Source organism: Canis lupus, chromosome 12 (assembly GCF_003254725.2).
Source record: "Canis lupus dingo isolate Sandy chromosome 12, ASM325472v2, whole genome shotgun sequence".
Lineage (NCBI taxonomy): Eukaryota > Metazoa > Chordata > Mammalia > Carnivora > Canidae > Canis > Canis lupus.
In genome coordinates, this window is record NC_064254.1 from 56,122,577 (window position 1) to 56,144,180 (window position 21,604).

Consider the following 21,604-nt stretch of genomic DNA (forward strand, 5'->3'; position numbering starts at 1 on the left):
GCTCACCATTTATAATTGGGAAAAAAGGTAGGCTATAGAATAGTGTTATAGTCTATGTCTCTATAACATAGGATGAACTTAATTGCATGTGATATATTTTATATTAAAAAGTATATATGTGAGATCAGTTTTAAAGAGAGTCTATAACAAGGTCTAGCATTAGTGTGAAGGATTTGTTGTAATTGAGTTAGGGCAGAATTACTATTTGTTACAAAAGACCAATAACATTTAAAGGAAACAATTGTCAGGTTGAAAACAATTCATCATAGTGAAATAAAGTAATGCAATGAAAGAAGAAATAATAGAATCTCATGATGGGAGCATGGACTCTATATTTGAAAATATTTTGCTGAGAGCACTTTGATACCAGGAACAGATGAAGTGAGTGACCTCACGGGGCTTCTCTAATTTCTGCGATTCCATAACAGAGCACTCTGAAAGTACCTTGCTTATGACACTTCTGGATTTACATTTTACCACGTAATGAACTGCTGAATGATTTTGGTCGAAACAGTTTCCCTATTATTGCACGAGCCATCTCATTATTGAATGGAACAACCCCTATGTGCTCCACAAAGCTCAAAACCGGAACTTGACTGTAATGATTTTCTAAGTTCATTCCATAATCAGTGGTGCAATGCTTCATATTCATACCCATAAATATGAAAGGTCCTGGTGACTCCACATGTGACCAATATTATATGCTATTGAAATTATGCAATTTATTTTTGTAAAATACAAAAAATGACCAGACTGATATGGAAACCACAGAATGCAGGTTTTCTTCTTATTAGCACTCCTTCTGCCCCCATCTCATACAGTGCCCAATTTAGGACAAAGACAAAACGAAAGTGTATCTTGAATATGCATCACAGGTTCCAAAAATGAAAAGAAATTGGATTTGGATAGCACTTACTCAATAGACAGATATGATACATGGTAAGAAGGTGCACTGTCTGCCCTGTGATAGATTAAACTACTTTGTAGGAAAATTACTGTGAGCCAGTCACCACCACCACCGTGGCTAAATCTTTAATAAAATTCTCTTCCATATTCAGGAGTGAGGTATGAAGTACACAATAAGCAGAGTGAAGTAGAGTGCCATTTATCAAACACCGGCCAGGTCTGTAATCTTCTGCTTTATCCCTTCTTTGTACTTTATTTGTCTTTATTGTTGCGAGGAGGGATATTTACCAAGAGCAGTGGGCATGAAGCCCATAAACCTCCTCCTTCCTCTCTTTCTCTCTTTCTTATTCCCCCCTGTCAGCCTTGTCAGTGTAATTTGTTTGTTTCCTTCTAGGTGGTCCTTTGCTTGTTTGGTGTTCTTTTCTCTCTTCCTTTTCTCTGCCTTTCTTTGCAATGTGCATTCATGCAATGGGAAATGACACCAAAGCTACTGGAATATGCAACGGGAATGCTAACAGCTACCATGAAGGACTGTCCAGGATGCATTCGGTAATGACTTTGAATGCCTCTTGGCAAGATAGCAGTGTTAAAATGTTGTAGACAGCCCCTGGGTGGCAGTGCATAGCCAGTCCTGATGCCAACAAAAGCATTTTCAATGTAAAGATTTTATATGTGTGTGTTTACATATGACATATAGGATGCATGTGTTTATATGCATGCATGTACACACGACACCTGTATACATAATATGTCTGTATGATATATTTGTATATATATGTATATAATATATAGATATATGTCTACATAAGATGTGTTTATAACCTGTATGTGTATGTATGATATATGTATGTCTATGTGTGTACATTGTATGTGTGTATACATATATGCATTACATATTTATCCATCTACCCAAAACTAGTTAAAAAGTAACTCTCTTTGAAAGGTATAAACTCTGATTTACCCCACGTTTCTTAAGTGCAGTAATGGCAATAACTAAAATAACTTGTATCTTTTTTTAATCTAATGCTAAAAAGGTTCTAGATATCCCAGTCATATAATGACATCTAAATTATCTTTAAAATCATGCAAATATGGTTCTGATGTAGTGGAAGACTTCAGAGGATAGTGAGAGTATGGCTAGAGGTGTTTTGTGCCCCTCAGTCTGCACACTGCCAGTCTATGCAGCAGCCTTGGGGGTAAATTATTTTTAGTACTATTATAACCCTTTTTTATTATTTGAATAGCAGTTTTATGACAAAACATTTATATTCAGGCTGCCTTTGTACTTGACTGAAAGAGAGCAATCATGGAGAGTGATAAGGCAACAATGGTAATGATAACTGCATTTATAAAGACGTACAGAATTTAAACAGGAGTACTAAAATAGACTGACGATAGTTCTCTACCTGAACCTGGAGCAGAGATGGGCAAGGTTCTTGTGGTTGAGATGTCTTTGCTATTTGGGGGCAGATGACAATGTGTATGTGTATGTATGTATGTGTGTGTGTGTGTGTGTGTTTTCCTATGTCATTGTTTCTTCCTTTTAGTTAAATGTACTTGATATGTAGATGAATGGGTAGCAATAACAACATAGGGCCATTTTGTATTCAGATTAACTATTACCATAATTTTGTCAGATTATGATTCAATGCAACTGCATTTCTGAATAAACTATTCAACTCAAGTATTAGTTCTTAGAAAAGCTGAAATTTTTTTTGCTCTTATCTAGCATTGGTCTATTTATCTGTCTCCTGAGGATCTACCTCTTATGAAAAATTGACAATTTACCTTGTGAAAGAAAGGAGTATGGGAATAGGAAGGGACCCTGTATCTTTAAACATATTTCAACAACAAGAAGTCATTCTGTTTACCTGATACCAATGTTTTCCATATATTTTTATAATTTCATTCATTTTCCTTATTCCTGACGTTCTGACCAGAAGTAAAAGCTAAGCTACTTCTGGTCCAGTTACATTCCTTTGTTTTTTATCTTTAAATATGTTGTAAGTATTAACATAATTAATAAAACATAATAAAAAGGATTGACATTGTGCAGTTGCCTTGTGCTGTACATAAAACTGAAACTATACAATGTGGGATAGAAATAGTATCTCCTCTTCACAAGATATCCCGAAGGTCTCTTAAAATCAGCCATACATTGCCAAAGTCTGTATTCTGTCTTCCTTTGGCTCTTCTTTTCTTCAGCAAAGTTATTAACTTCTACATGAAAGGAAAAAAAATCAATTTACTTGCATTCCACCTTGATTCAAAAAGAAATTAGGTGGCTTACAAAGATACATACCATAAATCTAAAACTATGAGAGGGAAATGAAGCCAAGAGAAAGCCAGGGAAGGGAAAGGGTGGAGCATGTAGTGTAACTATGGAACCAAATGCCCACTCTAAAGCCCTGTATACTGGCTACCTGTGGGCCACATGTTTAGTCCTCAGCTCTTTAACAGCCAACACAAAGATGGAACTAATTCCAGGATGCACAGAGTCAGCATCAAGAAAAGAAACGTATTCTTCAGGAGATGTGCAACTATTCCAGATACACAGGCTCATAGGAAATTTGACTCCTTGGTCTTCATAGAACATTGTGTAATTCAGAGAAATATGTTTCTTAACTGTAAACTATAGTCAACACACGCACACTAATATGTTATACGTTATATAATATCTTGGTAAAGGAAGTCAGTGAAAGCAAGTCTAGGGTTGTTCATTTATTCAATAGTTACGTTTTGTGTGTCTCCTGTGAGTTATCTGGCACTGAAACAGGTGTGGAATGGTAATGTAAGAGATGTAGCCCCTGCTCTCATCAAACTTACAATCTTTCCTTGACAATTGACATTGAAAAATTAGTTATATGTATGCAATGAAAAGTCCTGCAGGTGGTCAGTAGGAGAAGGTTCAGGTTATGTCTGTTGGTCTAACTTAACCCAGGGACAGATATCACAAATACAGGGACATAATAAAATTTGGATAGCTCTGTAAAAATTACAGTTCTATGAATCCAGCTTTTAATTTGGGTCAAATAGTGGTGAGTTGAAGATTGTACCTCCTGATGAGAGTCTGAAAAGTTCTTTTATTCTCTGTTGCCACTTGGGAGCAAAGCCACCATGACTCAGCAATCAGCTGACCTGTGATCAGAAGACAATAAAAATATAATTTAATATTTATCCATATTCTATTTGTCCATATGGGTGAAAAAAGAAAGAGGTGTTTACATATGCATTTTGGTGCTTAATTCTTCCATTATGAGCTTCTTATCTTTTATGACATGTTTAGTATTTTCTGTAAGCTTTATGCTAGAGTTTAATTCACATATTAACCTGTGTCTTTAGAATTTTTAAACACAGTTGCTAACAACAACCACTATTAACAGCATGTTTCAGAAAAGATATTGTTTAGATGGAATAGTTATATACCAGGAAAATGCATATTCTATTTGGAAAATAGCATTTTATGACATGAAGGAAATTATTTCTTCATCAATAATCTACTTGGACTACAAATGCTCCTGATGCATTTTATTTAACTTTAAAAAATATTATTCAGCATAGTTTCACTTTAAAATATAGTGGTACATTTCAAATGATCTATTGATTCTGTGTTTCCCTAAGAATGGCCATGTTTGTTTTTAGAAATCCATAGTTATTTCCCTTCACATGACTTATTTGTTCCTCTTTTGGACCTGGTTGTAAACACAGAAAGAGGGAGGAGAATTATGTCTAGTAAAAGGATTATGAATCCAATGATAAAAGGATGAAAAAAAAAACCCCAAAATCTTAGTGGATTCTACTTTCATGGTAAAATAGAATACCTAGTTAGTAGTAACTGCTTTTAGATAACAGGCCACACAATTTATCAGGAAGACAGTTACTATTTAGCATGAATTTACAAACATGGAAGAGATCTGGCAACTTCACCCAGAAAAGTAATTCACAAGTCTAACTATTTTGATTTGTAGCCTTCCTTTCTTGCCTCACTTACATACACAGGCCCTGTAGCCCACCCAACATTTCTTCTTCTTCATCATCTACTCCCCCCCTCCCTCCTCCTCCTTCTTCTTATTCATTCTTCATTCTTCTTTTTTGCTCCCAAGTAATGGGATAAAGAAATTATTACTATTCACTTGAGTATAGAGAGGTTTAGAAGTGCTCTGTGTGAGGTAACAGAACTTATTTCCTACACACTCTTATATTAAAGGAAGCAGGATTTCTTTCTTTAAAGTGGTTATGTCTGTAAGAAATGGGATAGGAAATAGACAATAATTTCATCTATTTTCTGAGTAACCTAGAAATCTAGTTTCATGTAGTTTTTGGATGAAAAAGCTAGAAATTTCTAGTTCTGAAGTTTTAGTTCTTCTAATTCTAAAGATCTAGAAACTTCTTGATCTTTAGAATATTCTTAGAATAAAAGTCTTCATGCTGCTCTCCATTTCCCCCCAACCTCCCTTCCCGAACCTCATCCCATGACAGTCTATAAAGCTGTCTGAGAAACACAGAGAATATGTCCCCTTTCCTCCCTTTCACAGAAATATTAACATTCTTTTTCACACTTTTACAGACTGGTTCTGGGAAAGCCAACTAATTTGGTTCTGCCTGCCTCTTAAGAAACAAACAAAAATGATATTTCTTCCCCTGGGCCATTTTAGTTCATGTTTATTGTTAAATTTAAGTCTTTCTTGGGGCTTAAAAACAGTGGTACAGAAGTGCATCCAAACCTTTTATGAAGAGCATTTAGACTAACTAGACATGGGCATGCAGAATATTAAGCACAAACCTGAGGTTCCCCTATTGTTGCCTAACACCTATTGAATGTAGCCACTATTAATTCTTCATTGGCCTTTGGTTTCTCAGCTTACAAAAAACTATTATGTACAATGGGTAAATGGGCTCTATAGCTACCTAAAGCCTATGTCAATTCTTAAAAATGAAGGATGGCTCTACTCTATGGCATAATACGGTTTCTTTGAACATTAGGGATTCTGGTCTAAACTCATGCATAATTAGTTATACTGTAAAACTAAATAGATTTTCTTCTGGGTGGCAGGTTCCTTTCAGGCACATAATGACAGAAAAATAGATTTGTTTCTTCAGATCCTTTTGTTTCCTCTTTAGCTTCCTTAGCAAAAGCTTTTTTGCACAATGGAATGCATTCCTACTAGACCCCACTGGGGAAGACTTAAATGTTAACCATATTAGGACACCGAGAAGCAATAAACATAAGTTAGGTATAAGAAAAGAAAAAAATGATATGTGAAATGAAAAGAAAGATAAAGCGACTAAGAAAGTGGGAAGGAAGCAGAGAAGAGAAAGAAGAAATTGTTCCTAATCTATTTACAAAGCAAAAGTCTCAAAATGGCACTCTATTTCCAGAAAGATAAATTTTTACATGGACAAACATTTCACTTTTTGAGAAAAGAGATTATATTAGAAACTTTGAAATATTTGTCTTCAGGTAAGAAATGTTGCCCTGGGGGCAGCCCCGGTGGCTCAGCGGTTTAGCGCTGCCTTCAGCCCAGGGCGTGATCCTGGAGACCCGGGGATCGAGTCCCTGCATGGAGCCTGCTTCTCTCTCTGCCTGTGTCTCTGTCTCTCAGTCTCTCTCTGTGTCTCTCATGAATAAATAAATAAAATCTTAAAAAAAAGTGTTGCCCTGTGAAATGGGATTTAGTAACTTTTTAATCAAAATAAGATGTTCACAGAATAAGAAATGATTGGGAATATCATTGCTGAAACAGGGACAAACTGTCTTTTTTTTTTTTTAAGACAAGTAGCAATAATTGTTATATTTTAGACATCCTTTTCTTTCCTAAAGAATTGTAATTGTGAAGATGTTGTGAATAAGTTGCATTGGTAAAGAGTTAAAAGGTACTTGAATTTCAAGGATAAGGATCTCCTCCTCCCCTTGCCCTACTTGTTTGTTTGTTTGTTTTGGAAAAAGATGACATAAGATTTATTTTGTGGCCAGAAAGACAGGTCTTAAATGTCTTAGCTGATAACCAAAAACAGTATTTCAAGCTCAAATAAATTCCTTAAAGAGATAGGGAATTACCAAGTAGCAGGTAAGTATCAACTTTAATACATCAAGTTCTCTTGCCTCTGTTTTTTCTTTGTTCTATGTACACTCTCTGTGTACATGTGAAATATGATGTCAGATCCAAGAGATGGTATTAAAATAGGTAACATGGCAGCATGCTGTTTGATCTTCAGGAGTACCCTGTGCTTACATCCCTAAATGCTGCATTGAAAATTTTAATACCAATAGTTTTGCAAGACTAATTTGCCCACTGCATACAAATCACAAACAACACCAATTCTGGTTAGCTATCTAGTGGGATTTGATAGTGACAGTTCTATTGTGTAGCTTTTTCTTTCTTTCTTTCTTTCTTTCTTTCTTTCTTTCTTTCTTTCTTTCTTTCTTTTCTTCTTTCTTTCTTTCTTTCTTTTTTTCTTTCTTTCTTCTTTCCTCTTTCTTTCGATTATTTTTAAAAATTTATTTATTCATGAGAGATATAGAGAGGCAGAGACATAGGCAGAGGGAGATGCAGGCTCTCCGTGGCGAGCCTGATGAAAGACTCCATCCCAGGATCCGGGGATCACGACCTGAACCAAAGGCAGACACTCAACCGCTGAGCCACCCAGGTGCCCCTTGTAGAGCTTTCAAAAAAGCCACACTATTCACAAAGTTTTTACCTACCTTTGATGTATGATGTTTAGGTGGAAGTACTAGTGGATGTGGGAGGATAGGCAAAAGTCTAGTAATATACACTCACAGATATTTAACCCACATAAAATTCTAATTGTAGAATCTTAGAACTGGCAGTGTTCTTAAAGGTCATTAACTCTAATCCCCATATTGTAGGGATGAAAAAATGAGGCTTAAAATGGAATTCTCAAGACCCCGTTATTAGAAGAATAAATAGTAGAAATTATGTCTTAAAAACTAAACTTTGCTTCTTTTTTTTCAAGGCTTTGGCCTCTTCAGTGATACGATTTTCCTCCTACTTATATATTACTTTTTGAATATAGGCTGAGTGAAAACATAAATGTTGTGATTCCCTTCTGCACAAAATTATCTCTGACTACTTGTATGATTAACTCTGAGTATTTGGTTTACATATAACATTTCTTAGGAAGCAATTCCTAAAAATACACTTTTATTTATTTTTGCCTATCTTAGGTTTATAGAATTATAGAAATGAAAATAAATTTCTAATGTATCAACTCAATTTAACTATTTTACAAACGAGGAAATTGAGGCTCAGAGAGATTTTGTCACTTTGCACTAGGTTCATAGCTCTTAATGATCAAGCAAGTACTAAAATGCCAGGTCTCAGGACTCAGTCCATTGCCCTTCATACTCTAATGCATTACATTCATTCCATTTATATTTTATAAAAAATTAAATTATGAAATATTTCAAGCATGAAGAAAAATATGAATAAAAGAGAAAAGAGAATAATACAACTAATACCCATGAATACTAGGGTTTTTAAAATCATAATGTTTTGCTCTATTTGCTTCAGACCATTTTGTCTCTTCATTTTCAGGAATAAAGCAGATACAATTTAGCCCTCTGTGTACACCTCTCCCACTTCCCCCTTATATTTTTATTTTAATATGTAACTTTCCAACTTTTGTTTAGAAAAATTTCAAATATACAGAAAAGTAGAAAGAATCTTATAGTGATCCTCATGTAACTACCATTTAGGTGGGTCGTCTATTAACATTTTACTCTATTGCTTTGTCACACATCTATTCATTTAGTTGTTCCTACATTCTTCATTCATCTATTTTTTGATGCATTTCCAATAAAAGTGCAGACATCAGACACTTTCCCCTAATAGCTAGCATGCATGTCACTAGTGAGTGTTCTATTTGTTTACATTTTTTTCTTTTGTGTAAAGTTTACATACAATAAAATACACAATTCTTAAGTGTACATTGAGTTTTGACAATTGTATGTACCTGTATAGCCATCCCTAGGATCATGCTGTGGAACACTATCATCACCCTAGAAAATTCCTTCATGTCCCTTCTCAGTCAATCCCTGCCCCAACCCACTTAAAACCAGCTACCTTTCTGATATTTTCCAGTATAGATCAATTTTACCTGTTTTAGAATAGAACATAAATGGGATTACATAGTATGTTTAGTTTTGTGCAGAACTTTTTTCATTCACCATGTTTTTGAGATATATACATACTCAGGTGTATCAGCAGTCAGTTCCTGTTTATTGCCAGCTAGTATTTCATTGCATGGTTGAATTGTGGTTTATCCACTCTCCTTTTGTTAGAATGTAGGCTTTCTTATTTTTGTCTGTTACAATAAAACTTCTATGATAGCCACTCCAGCCTTATACTTATTATTTAAATGGTACATCTTTTCCTATCCATTTAATTTTAAACTATCTGTGTCTTAGTATTTAAAACTCATCTCATATGGGGCACCTGGGTGGCTCAGCGGTTGAGCATCTGCCTTTGGCTCTGGTCGTGATCCCCGGATTCTGGGATCGAGTCCCGCATTGGGCTCCCTGCAGGGAGCCTGCTTCCCTCTCTGCCTATGTCTCTGCCTCTCTCTCTGTGTCTCTCATGAAAAATAAATAAAATCTTAAAAAAAAAAAGTTCATCTCATATACACAGCATAGATTTGGGTCTTGCTTTTTAAAAATACTCTGACAATCTCTGTTTCTTTATTGAAATTAACATGCCTACACTTAAATGTAATTATTGATGTTGTTGGACTTAGGTCACCATTTTAAAAAAATTGTCTTCCATTTTGACCCCTCTGATTTTTATTATTCTGTTTTTACTTTGCTGTCTTATTTTCTACTATAGAAATGTTTTTAGGATTTTCAAAATTCCATTTATATGTGTTTAATGGTTACTTTGGGAATTACAATGTACATCATTATTTTTTCACAGTTTAATTAGCATTAATATTGTATTACTTTAAAATGTAGAAACTTGGGCAGCCAGGGTGGCTCAGCGGTTTAGCGCTGTCTTCAGCCCAGGGTGTGATCCTGGAGACCTGGGATCAAGTCCCACGTCAGGTTCCCTGCATGGAGCCTGCTTCTCCCTCTGCCTGTGTCTCTGCCTCTCTCTCTCTCTGTGTCTCTCTCTCTCTCTCTCTCTATTTATTTCATGAATAAATAAATAAAATCTTAAATAAAATAAAGTAAAATGTAGAAGCTTTGCAACCGTATAGCCTATTTACCACTTCCCACTCTATGCATATAAAATTTGTGTATTGTTTTTGCCTTATACTGTTCAGTTGCTACAGGAGGAAATATTCAATGCAAGATCATTTTTGAAAATTCTTTTTTTTATAAAGATTTTGTTTATTTATTCATGATAGAGAGAGAGAGAGAGAAAGAGAGAGAGAGGCAGAGACACAGGCAGAGGGAGAAGCAGGCTCCAGGGCAGCTCGGGTGGCTCAGCAGTTTAGCGCCGCCTTCAGCCCAGGGCGTGATCCTGGAGACTCAGGATCGGAGTCCCACGTCAGGCTCCCTGCATGGAGCCTACTTCTTCCTCTGCCTGTGTCTCTGCCTCTCTCTCTCTCTCTCTCTCTCTCTCTCTCTCTCCTCTCTGTGTATTCTAATGAATAAATAAATAAAATCTTAAAAAAAAAAAAAAAAAAAGAAGAAGCAGATTCCATGCAGGAAGCCTGACATGGGACTCGATCCCAGGTCTCCAGGATCCCGCCCTGGGCCGAAGGCTGGCAGTAAACCACTGAGCCACCCAGGGATCCCCTGAAAATTCTTAATTTCTTTAAAGAAAGAAAAAGGAAACTAAGAAGAAATTATGAATGAAATAGTATAACTAAGAATTAAAGCTATGAAGTAGCATGAAATCTTAATAACCTATGATAATAGTATAATAATAAGTAATCTATAATAATTAAAAGAAGAGAATAAATAATTTTCTCAAAAACTGTGGAAGATTATGAATGAGATCAAAGACAAAAACATTTTAAAGTTTACATTCTTAATTCTAATGTTTAAGTGAAGAAGATACATGACACAATCTTTTCTGACTGATTTGCTGAAAAAATAATCAGTTATCAAAAAAAAGTTTTCAGAAGCTGCACCAAGATTCTTTTTTTCCATCATATAGGGCTGAGACAGGGTGGCGGAAAGAATCAAACAGGCCAACCAATTATTTGGCCAATGGTTTTATAACTTTGTAGTCAGGCAAGATCACAAAAGGGTCTTTGTCCTTTGGGTACCCAGGACTGATGATGTCTATCCTATGACTAGGTCAGTTGGTAGGACTAAAATTAACTGTAGTGGTACTTTACTTATGTAGGTAGGGAAACAGCAGTGGGTTCAGCCACTTTATTCAACTCCTTTTGTGAAGTCAGAAGTTGACTGGCCTTGTGTGGAAAAATCAATAAGACATTTATAAACCTTCATGAAAAAAAAAGATTTTTGAAAGGGGAATATGTCGGTTACATGGAGAGATGACCCTGTGTGAAGGTGGGAAGGGTTAGAGTAAGCGGATTAAGCTGCAGTGAGTACAGGGAACACACGCCAGTATTTTTGATTTATGTTAGCGTTCATGTAGTGAGCACTATCTGGAGAATAGCGGTGCTTTTCAAACTCTGTTGATGAAACCCTGCACACACATTGCAGCACTGGGAAGCTGCTGGAGTGTGCTATGCTGAATGATTCTGTTTGGGGGTAGCTGATGATCCTTTTATTTCTTCAGGGATGCCTGGTCAAATCTTTAGAGTTGGGATAGATGATATTTTGGCTTAAACTTCCTGCTTTTTTAAATTCCTGCACAGCTACATTTATTGGTGTGTCTAACTTTTAGATTTGAATGTTTGACCCTCTTCCTCTCTTTTTCCCTTATTGCTTTCACTTCTGCATGATTATTTAGGATGAGTCTAGTTGTCCTGGACATGTCAAGTTATCAAATATATGACACTCGTTTATTTTAGCTTTGGTAAAAATTTTGGTAAAAATTTTAACTGATCTGCATTTGTGCAACACTTTTAGTGCCCTGTAATTTTGTTTTTCTTAATTATGCTAAGGATATGAATTCCTATAGAATAAATTATTATTGGATTCAGAAATAAAGGAATCTAGATCTACAGCTGCTTTATGAATGCATGCCTCTCCACTGAAGAATGTTTAGCATTATAGGAATTGAGTATATTTGGTCAAAGTGCAAACATGTTGGTATGAGACACTGCACAAGTGGATGGGCCTTTCGGCTAAATCTGCCTGTATGCCCCTAGAAGCTTTCTTGTTGTATCTTATATGATTTTCACTGCTGAAGCTGCTTTTTAATTTGTAAATGTGGAATGGGCTGGATCAAAGTCTTAGAAGATTTAAGGAATCTAATCCAATTTGATGTAGAGCAAAACACAATTTAAAATCTAAATAATTCCCAAACTCAAGAAGCTGCTTTCTGATCTACCTTCTTTTCCAATCTTCACAAAGTGAGATTCTTGCTTTAATTTTCTCTTCCCAAGATAGGCAACTCTTCTATGCATCTCTCTGGCAACCTTAAAAAAATTACCCTTGCACTGGTTCATTTGATTTAGTGGTCTGGAAATTTGAAAATGAGGTTGTCTGTTAAAGGTGACCCCCTGCAGTGGCTTTGGCAGCATGGGGTGTTCCGGAGCAGGGAACAACAATGGCAGGAAGCCCCCTGAAATAGCAGTAGTGCTGACATGATTGGGCAGAGCAGTAAAGGCTGATTTCCTTACACTGAAGCTCTCCTGCCCCAGGCGTCTTCCTCTGACTGTCACCCCATTAATGCACAGCAATCGCTAGACAGTCTCCAAGTCATCACCTTCTGAAAAACAACAGATGGGTTAACTGGCTTGAGGTCACTCAATGAGTCAGGAGCTGAGCTGGGGTTAAGTCCCCAGTCTCCTCATACCCAACCTGGTACAGGACCAAATGTATAGGCTATGGCTCCATCAGCATTTCTAATGCTTGGGGAGCAAGCTCATTAAAACGGCTCTAAACTGATTAAACCAGGTTTATATCCACTTTCTCTTTTGTCCCTCTCTCTGTCCCTCTCTTCTTATTTTCTCCCTTCCTTCCAAAAAATATCCTCACTTGATCATGCACCACTTTCTATATATATATCAGCAAAGATGCCTTCTAATTATACTGTCTGCTTCTCTTTGTAGTCTCCTTATATCAAATGATAATATTCCTGTATCTCATCACATTTCATCATTAAAACTATAAAATTGGAAATTAAAACATTACAAGGTTTACTCTGAGTTTTAGAAGAGGATTTTTTTTTTCTTAAATGACTGTTCTGATTCTGTATGTGAGTTGCTACATTTAAGTAGCAGCTACTCTTTTGATTATGTGTGGGGAGAAAGCAGATCTGATATCTGCACACAAGAAAAAAAGTGACTTTAGTTAGTAAGTTCAGACTGTTGAACTTACAACCAAGCTTTTATCCAAAGGCACTTGAAAGATATCAAAATTAGCCACTGAGTTTAAGTACTTCATTCTGACCAATTGCAAAACTGAATCAAGGTCATAAAAGAGAGACCGACAAATGTGGGATGGGGAGGAGGGGGAGAAAAAGGCAGAGAGCAGGATGAAAGAATAAAGTTTTAAAAAATGGGATTAATTTTATAAGCGATTTGGAAAGATGGATAATAGACTTGATTGTGAATGACAGCCTCTTGAATCAGTGGTTTGTAATCTTTTTTAAAATTTAAAAATTTTTTGTTTCTAGACCTGGTCTCTGAATAAAGTTTAATAATGTCATGAGCTCTCTCCCCAGAAACATACATATGTTTTTATCATACACAATTTTTTGAATACAATTTTAGATATTAAACTCCCTTAAAGCCCATTCAAGGCGATAGGTTAAGAAATCTTAATTGAAGCAAATAGAAAAAAAAATCTAGGGGAAAACCCCCAAACAAAATATTTCTGAATAGTATTGGACTTAAACGGGATTTTTAGCTAAACCGTGGACTTCTGACTCACTTTCTAATATATCACCTTACTAATTATAAAAGCTACCGACACTTGCTTTTGAAATTCTCAGCCCTCTTATGCTGTTGCTCTATAAAACAGGGTTCTCAATTAATTAGTATCATCATAGAATTAAGCAGTGAAAGGAATTGTGAGAAGTTATTTGAATTTATAATACAACCCTTGGCCATTAGATTAGGACAAACTTAAAACCATTCTAAAAAGTGAAATTACTATTAAAAATTTCCAAAGAAAATTCTGCAACTATTCTCAATATTAATGTCAATGTCTAATACTTTTCTGTAAGAAAAATAATTTTTTCTTTATATCTGACCTAAATTCTTCATACTTCAGATTAAATAGTTATTTTTTTATCATCACTGGGAATTGAACACAGCTGGTCAACAACTTCTGCGTGGCACGGCTCAGAGCCGTACCTTATTTTTTTAATCAACTAAAATATGTAGATAATAGGTTGTTTTGATTGTATATTTAGTCTTGATCAGCTCCTAAAAGATTTCGCTGTGATTTAAACTCCTTGAATTTCAGCTTACGAACCAGAGTTTCTTTGGAACAAGCAAAACATGTTAAAATAGCAATTACTCTTGTAATTGCAAATAGCTGAAAGTTCCTGGATTTTTGATGCTCTTATTCTAGGTTTGATTTTCAATATGTTTTTGATTGCCTCCCTCAAATTTCTTTGCATTTTCTTGTAGTTTTATTTTTTAAAAAATCATGTTTATGGTTTTAAGCTCATCAGGGGAAGAAATGGAAGTCAGTTGGGGGATGAAATAGGAAGGAAGCAAAAGAAAAAATTTCCAATCTTTTAAGATGCTATATTCTTTTAGAGAATTCCATTCAAACGAGAGTATTTTCCTGACCACTTTATGTTCATTTTCAATTAATATGTTCATTAGACTTGCTTCTGGATTCTTTGCAAATTCAACCTGAGTTAGAGTTAAAGGTTCTAAGCTTTCATCAGTGAAAGGAATAAGTTGGGTTTTTGTTCCCCACTCTACCTTTCTTTTCTAAAAATGTCTGAAAGAAGTTTTTCATATTTCCATGACATTCTTGTTACTAAGCCATTGATCCTTTTAAGTGTGACACACAGTACAGTATTCCTTATTGGGAGATTTGTCTTCAGTATCTCTGTAGGTTAATCCGAATAGCATATGCTCTATTCAAAGGATCTCTTTTAGTACTTTTCTGTTTCCTAATCATGGCCTTATATATTGACTTCAGGTCTTAACTACAATTCCCTTTGCTGGATACAGTGTTTATAATTTAAGGAGACATTTTAAATTGCCTTAGCAAGATATTAATTAAAAACAGAAATTCTCTGAATCATTCTTGTGCATTTCTTTTCTTATGAATTATTTTAACATCTCATACTCAGTTGCAGCAGATGACATAAGATCACAGTCTCGCAAACACACATGATAAACGTAATGCAACAATATTAGAAATCAATAGTGTGTGTTTTATTGTATACTGTATCTAAAATATACAATAGGGTGACTTACATAAATCATTTATTCCCAGTCATGATTGATGACCTCATAACTCACGAGTGACGGGGCAAAGCAGAGCCCCAAACGAGTTATGAAATGTCATCAATAACAAGTGGAAACAAATGATTTATCCAGTGTCACAGCCCATTGTATGTTCAGTTTATGCAACAGCAGTTAATGATAAAAACACCCCAAATGGGTGCAGCTTGTATTTTATCCATCATATATGCACATGCTCTTCCTACACTATTTTACACTAGGTTAGTGCTTATTGTCCATGAAGAAAATGATCAAGGTTGAAATAGGAAAGTGAGTTGATAGAGAAGATATGATCTTTATATATATATATAAATCCTTTTGGAATCCCTTTCCTCTTGACTAGGTTTTTCCTCTTATTTTCTTCTTAAAAAAATCTATCCCCATTTCTAGCAAGGAAAACAGAAAAGAAGAATATCTGCAGCTATATAACTCAACTGATTTATTTTTCAGTTGACATTCTAGAAGAAAGAAAGCATGATTTTTAAAGTTAAAGGATGTTATATGACTTTAACACTATTTTTTTCTTATGTTTTTCCTGACTATATAGATTAGGATGAAGGAGTTTTATATTTCCATATTCAAAGGTAGTTTTGTGACCATATCCTATGCATCCTATGTATGTTTGGAAGTCCTACATGTTTCATATAGAAATCTTATTTGCAACATTAATATACAGCTATACTCTCATTACAAATTTAGAGATATGTTTCACTGATGTTAGGAATATTGGTGGTTGCCAGAAGCTTGTCTTTGAGGTTAATTTTACGAGGTTCCAGTTCTAGTTCCTCAAAATGATATTAACTTTTGGGGAAAAAATACCATTTAAAGAGAATGAACTGAAATAAAAGTCTGTCCCTTGTGACACCCTCCTTCAATATTTATAATATTGACTCAGAGAACCCCAGAATCTTGTTAGATAGAACTTTATTAAGTGAATTTAAGAGACTGTAATATGGGTATCATGCTGTGCTGGTTGTTGCACAAAGTTAAGCAAATCTAGCTTTTACTTAAAATGAACAAATTAGACAAAGGGTAAAGGGGCAATTAGACGTACAAATATCTTTGTGAGTCTTAGCAGTTATGGAAAACACATACTGTTTGTAGGTATTGTATGAAAGCAAATGTGTGTCAAGCTCTACATCTCCCTTTTGATTCCTCCAGAATATATTTCCAAAATATACCCTGAATCTGCCTACGTTTTCAAATATCCCCTGTCATCATTGTAGTCTAAGCAAGTATCTTTTCTCCTCTGAACTGTCTTGTTTGGAAGCGCCCAAACTTGATTGTCTATTTCCTCTCTCCCATCAACATATTCTGCATATAGCAACCCTGAGTGATCTAAAACTACAGCACTCCCTGATGTAGCTCTTCAATGTCTGCACAATACATTTAGAATAAATCTAAACTCCTCTAACTGAATTGATAAGTGGTCCCTATATAACTCTCCAGCCTCATCATAATCCATTTTCCCTCTCATTTTGGCCACATGTTCTTTTTTCATTTACCCATAGGGGCTGGCTGAGCTCCTTACTGCTTTAGCATCTTTTCCTGTCCTATTCCCTTTGCTTGGAATTTGTCCTTTGGCCTGGTTATCATCTGCTCATCATTCAGATTTCTACTAATATGGCTTTTTCTAAGAAGTCTGCTCTGAATTTTGTTCTAAATCAGGCCCCCAATGCAATGTGTCAGTCTACTTTTCCTTACCAATGTCTATCACAACTTTGTCTCCATTTTATTTAATAGTTCTTTTTCTGAAGATATCTATCACAGATTTTATTAATTTTTTTTCTCCTCAGTACTAACACAGTGCTTGATACCTTAATAAATATATATATTTATTGAAAAAAAGGTTTGAAAATGACACAGTAGAAAAATTAGTAATTTTCTTTGAATAATTTCTCATTCATTAATCATCTACTACATAAAAACTACAAAACCCAATGCTGTGGAGATTTACTAAAAGATTTGAAAAATAGTTTTTTATCCTTGGAAAACTTATACTAAATATGAGCACCTAAAATCAATTCAAGTGTTTATTGAATATATACGAGTAGAGGAGAGGCAGAGCTAATCCTGGAAGCTTACTTGATGCTCAATTTAAAAATATGAGGAAAAGATTAGCAAGTGGGAACACAATGAACATTGTTATTTCCCATACTGGACTGTGCGTGTAATCATGATAGCATAAATTACTGGAAAGTTTTTACTTTGCTGCTATGGACTAGATTCTGTCTCTTAAGAATTCATGTATTGAAGCCATGAGCCCCCCACTATGATAGTATTTGGAGATGGGGTTTTTGGGAGGTTATTGACTTAATGAGATCAAATGAAGTCCTCATGATAGAGTTAGTATTCTTAAAAGAAGAGACTCCAGAGACCTTGCTCTCCCTCTCTCTATACACACTCAAAGGAACTCTTGTTGTATGTGAATGAACATACAACAAGAAAGCAGCTATTGACAAGCCAAGAAGAGAACTCTCATTTGGATCTGACCATGCTGGGACCCTGATCTCAGACTTCCAGCCTCCAGAAATGTAGGAAAATAAGTTTATGTTGCTTAAGAAACACCCAGACTGTGGTATTTTCTTATGAATCCAAGTTGGCTAAGACACGTTTACCTGAGGATGTGCTTTTCCAGATTAGAAAAATTCTTGATTTGAAAAATTGAAAACTAAAATGCAGATTTAAACTAAGCTAAGAGGCTATAAAAATGAGAGTGATTACTTACCAGCTATGTACCTTGGTAGTCCAGTGGTATGGGCTTAAGAAGATAGAAGATGGCATCAATTTCCATTCATTAGCTTCATAAGTAAACTTTCCTGTATAACATTCCCTAAGCATTTCTGTTGAAGTTCATAATTGAAAACGACTTACTGTGTTACCTTCCTGCAAGATGGCTTCATTGATCAGCAACCTGTAATCCCTTAAAACAAATGGATTTATTAAGAATTTGAACTATGGCAAGGCAGGGAAGGTCTGCCAAAATAGGATCCCAGCTTTGTAGTGGGTGTGTGGTGGTTTAGGGCCCTTAGCATCTCAGAAAGGCAGTACTGTGTTGGGAAAGGGGTTGAAAAAACACATAGAGCTAAATTCTTAGGCCTCTTGCTTAAAGCAATCCTTGCTTTAATCATAATTTCTTTTCCATATCTCTTGCCTAAAACTCTGATTAGAGTTTGCCTAATCCCATTAAATTTTATAATAGTTGGTGATGGAATTGAATGATTTCCTTTTAGATTAAACTAGGAGTTACTGCTGTCTATACCTGCAATAGGATGTTTATAGATCAGAGCCCAAATGTAGGTTTCCCAGATGTTACCTTATTGAGCCTGTCATATATTATAGGAATATGAGATTGAGTAGCTGTTCCAAGGATGAAGCAATTTGTGGTAGCTGACTCTTTTTTGTGGTTGGGAAACTTTGCACGATAACAGCCTGGCAGAGCAGAGAGGATTGTCAGGTACTGAGAGACACCTGAGTCCTAAACCTATGCACAAAGTTGTTAGTCACAGCAAAGAACCGTCATTCTCTGTTTTCATCTCTCTACTAGCCAGCCATGTGTTATCTCTGTCCTTTAAAGTCATACCTAAGCTTTAATTTTGCCCTGATTTCACCCAAGTAAAGATGGCTTGAGGATGGGAGGAAGAATAAAGAGAAAATACAGTGAAATTCCCTGTGTTATCCTAGACACAGCTCTCACGGCTCTAGGGACTTCCTTTTATAAATTAAAGTGATTTAGTGATCTATTTCTTTATGACTGATTTCTTGCCTTATTCTCACTTGTATTTAAAATAACTTACAAAAATAATGCTACAAAAACTATAATAATTGGGACCAGCTGAAATATAAATCAGTATGGAACAGTGATTCAATATCCTAATTGTAAAACCAAAACACCTTTTTGTTTTGTTTTGTTTTATTGCAGATAGCCAAGTCTTACCCCAGATCTTTTTACCAGACTCTGGAATCTGAGCCAGGGTCATGTATAGTTTTAAAGGTGGTAAATTTGATGTGTAGTTAAAATTGAGAACATTTTTCTTAGGTCAGGAATTCAACTAGATAGCTCTGGTTCAAGGCCTGTCCTACTGTCAGGAAATCAGCAGTTCCCCTTCCATGATGGTTTACTCAAATGGCTCAGTTCTTTGTCATATGAGCCTCTCCATAGGCTGTTTGGGTTTCTGCATAACATGGTAGGTAACTCCTTCAGAACAAGTGATACAAGAGAGAAAAGAAGGTTAGAGCCATAATGTCTTTTATTTTTTTAACTTTTAAACAAATATTTTATTTATTTATTCATAGGAGACACAGAGAGAGGCAGAGGGAGAAGCAGGCTCCATGCAAAGAGCTTGATGCAGGGCTCCATCCCAGGACCCTGGGATCAGGCCCTGAGCCAAAGGCAGACACTCAACCACTGAGCCACCCAGGTGCTCCCATAATGTCTTTTATAACCTCGCCTTGAAAGTAACATTCTACTAGTCAAAAGACTAACGCTAATATGGTGTAGGAGGGTGCTACACAAAGCCATGAATACCAGTTAACAGAAGTCATTGGGGAGAATTTTGCAAGGTGGTTACCACACCTATGATGACTCACAACAGTTCCCATTCCATGAATTAGGGAATAATTGTTGGAATTTTGCCAGCTGTCAAGAATGTCTATTTCTACTGTAACACTCAGGAAGTAGGGAAATAACTACAGAATAAATTTTCAGACACACTGACTTGAATGAGAGGTAGGCTTGGGCCAAAACTTAATATATTACATAACTACCATAAGCCTTTTCTCTGATTAGTAGATCACAGTGGGTCCCCAATAATTAATTTTATCTGAGAGTCCATATTGCAGATCTTTAAAAGATCTGAGTATTTCTCCTTGCTCAGTGTATAGTCACTGAAGTAAATGGCTGCAGTTACTTTGGGGAAGACTGAGAGGTGATATCATCATAGGTTCTTCTATATCAGTACCTTGCCTTCTATGTGAGAGGCTGTAATTTTTCTCTTAGGATGACTAGTCAAGTCTATTTACCAGACATGGAGGTTTTCATTATATAGCCCAAATAAGGCTGTTCATTTATTTAGTTATAAGGACCCTATTGTTAATAAGTCATTGTCAATTTCCTTCTGATGGTCCCTCTAGCCCTAATACCTATCATGGTAACAGTATTCTCTTTACCTTTTGTAATTAAGTCTCTGCTACCCTTGCATCTTACCATGCCTGCTGAAGTCAAGAAACTCATTTCAGTGGCAACATGAGATGGCTCCTTCCTCCATGCCTTTAGAGGACAGTTATGACAGTGCTTTCTGAGGAGATTGGTGCTTGTTAGGCAATTCAGTTGTTAATGTCTTTGTGAAGATAGGGTGCTCTGGGCTGGAAAAAATAGGAGGTGGTTGCATGTGATAAATTCACTTCAACATTTTTCTAAGTCTTGAATTTCCCCTTTGATGTATAACTAAGACTTTTCCAGCGCCTCCACCAGATTATTTTAAGTCACCAATGATTTTAGGTTTCAGACAACTAACTGATGACATGCTGACATTTGACTCAGATCTGGAAGAAAATATGGTGTGGCATGTAAAAAAATTGGCATTCAATTAAAAGTTAGCAGCCTCAAGTTGGGTCATTTCCAGTTCTTCATGCAAGGTAGAATCAGCCCCACCAGTCAGGGTAGGAGGTCGCTGTTGACTCAATAGATTTGGTAGGATTTGGGAGTGTTGTGTACTCAAAGATATTAGAAAGATCACAATTATCATCTTTATCAATTGTCACCAAATTTTCAAGGTTCTATTCTTTTCTAAGCAAGTTTCTAGTTTTCACAAAAGAAATGTAAGACTTTATTGTAATTCAGCAACTAAAGGATCAGATTCTTTTGATTTAGCTCATCAGCTCTGTGACAGTAGAGATAAGAGATTCAATCTTTTAAGGCAAAGTAACTTTCTTTTTTCTGCTTATGGCTTAAACAAAGACTTTATGTTAGACTCTAGTTTTCTTCCTGTACATCTCCAATGCAGTTACAGAAACTAATCTACATGACCATCCTTGCATTATTATGCTCATCATACTGTTTTGGAAATTGCTACTATTTTATTACAGTTGTACTTTCCATAGGCACTTCATTCCAGGTCACCATAGATGGCAAGTGAAGTATCTGTTTTACTACTAGAAACCATGGTCTACCAATATTCAA

General features: G+C 35.7%; 1 protein-coding gene and 1 long non-coding RNA gene across 3 annotated transcripts in view; one reads left to right on the top strand and one right to left on the bottom strand.

The window, feature by feature from the left end:
• Positions 1-21,604, top strand: part of LOC112658411 (uncharacterized) — a 499,297-nt gene that overhangs the window by 189,650 nt on the left and 288,043 nt on the right. The gene's annotated exons all lie outside the window — the stretch shown is intronic.
• LOC112658413 (uncharacterized) overlaps positions 1,766-21,604 on the bottom strand; it is a 38,279-nt gene continuing 18,440 nt past the window's right edge. Inside the window, exons 3-7 of one of the 2 annotated variants that reach the window (XR_003135687.3) lie at positions 20,630-20,787; positions 18,152-18,184; positions 12,631-12,719; positions 3,963-4,044; positions 1,766-3,126 (exon numbers count right to left, since the gene is read on the bottom strand). This is a non-coding gene — a long non-coding RNA (uncharacterized LOC112658413). Of the gene's footprint in view, positions 3,127-3,962; positions 4,045-12,630; positions 12,720-18,151; positions 18,185-18,297; positions 20,788-21,604 lie in introns of both variants that reach the window. The other variant, XR_007401322.1, reaches the window with a different exon arrangement.